This window comes from Cebus imitator, unplaced genomic scaffold, assembly GCF_001604975.1.
Source record: "Cebus imitator isolate Cc_AM_T3 unplaced genomic scaffold, Cebus_imitator-1.0 Scaffold3, whole genome shotgun sequence".
In the NCBI taxonomy this organism is placed as follows: domain Eukaryota; kingdom Metazoa; phylum Chordata; class Mammalia; order Primates; family Cebidae; genus Cebus; species Cebus imitator.
The window spans coordinates 5460583-5462128 of record NW_016107318.1 but is presented as its reverse complement, the minus strand read 5'-3'; the positions used below and the strand labels follow the sequence as shown (position 1 = coordinate 5462128).

Here is a 1546-nt window from a genome sequence, read left to right as displayed (position 1 = left end):
ATCCAAAACTAAATTCAATTTTCTGATTGCTACTGGAGATGGTATGCTCACAATGCTTCCAGAGTGTCCTTCCAACATGTAAATGTGATCGTATTACTCTGCTGCACAAAATTCTTCAACTGTCCTTACTAGAATCTCAAAGTTAAATCAAGCTTCTTTAGCAGGGCCTTCATGTATTCATTTGATCAAATGAATGTATGTTTACTGAGAGACTGTTATGTGCCAGGCATGATTCTAACACACGGAAATATAATATTAAACAAAGTGTCACGCCCACTTTGGCAGCACATGTACTAAAACTGGAACGATACAGAGAATATTAGCATGGCCCCTGCATGTAGATGACACGCAAATTCCTGAAGTGTTCCAGTAGAACAAAATGCCTTATATCCTCATGGAATTTACATTCTAGTACAGAAGAGGAAGAGAGAGAGAGGAAGAATATAATTTTTGGTATAAAATATGAAGAAAATAAAAGCTATTAAGGGTTAAGAGTGACGAAAGGAGGGAGCTCTTTAGCTAGGATGATTGGGGAAGTCCTCTCTGAAGCAGTGACGTTTGCCCTGAGACCTGAATAACAAGAATAATAAACTCTTAAGATTAAATTGTTAGTGACCTGTGAAATTCAGTTATATAAATGATTTTTCCCTTATAATATGAATTTTACTTTGTAAGACATATTTTGAATAGCAGTCTAACTTTGTCTATTTTTATATACTGCTTTCTTGCAGATTACATTTTTGTATTTGTGTGTGTCCTGTAAGTTAATAGAACTTTACAGTCCAAGAGAGCAAACTCCCTTCCTTCCAGTTAGTCCTACAGCTACTCAAAATATGGGTCTTATTGGGCTTGTAACTCCTAAGTATTGTGAGACCTTGGGCAAATGGGTTTCCTTTTCAGGCAGAAAATGAGAACATCCACTATCCAAGACCCTTCCAAGTCTAAAATATCTAAAATGGCATGATTCCACTTTGAGTCATATGTTTATGATCTCCAAAAAACTAGCACCTAAATTGACAAAAATCTATTTGTCTATGAAACAGTGTTTGAGTGGAATAGAAGGTAATTAATAATGATTGGCGACTTTACTAAGTTTTAAAAATTAATTTGGACTTAACATCTTACAGACCTATTATGTATGCTAAGAGGCTTAATGCTTCAATGTTAGTGTTTTGCTCCTTTTGAATTCCAATGTCTGTAGTTTTAGAAAACCTAATGAATGGCCTTATCTTTTCAGTTGCAAATAAGATAAACAACAGGAAAATTGGACAATAATAGGTAACACTGATTGAGGTCTTATTAAGAACCATGCTCTGTTCTAAGTTTCCATATGTGAAAATTAACTTACTCCTCACAACACCGATATAGGTCATTATGCTCTTTTCACAGATCAGGACATCAAGGGGTGATTACTTTAATAATTCAAAACTATTTAACGGTAAAGCTGGAATTTGATCACTAGCAGTCTGATATCAGGGGCCATATTTTAATTACTACACTATGCTATGCTCTTAAACACTATACTGAAGACCCTAGTTAAATAAAG

General features: G+C 34.7%; 1 non-coding gene across 1 annotated transcript; it reads left to right on the top strand.

Annotated features, from left to right (window-relative positions):
• Window positions 1-271: 271 nt before the first annotated feature.
• Window positions 272-376, top strand: LOC108305957. Its single transcript, XR_001825960.2, has one exon. It is a non-coding gene; the product is annotated as a U6 spliceosomal RNA (small nuclear RNA).
• Window positions 377-1546: the final 1170 nt, after the last annotated feature.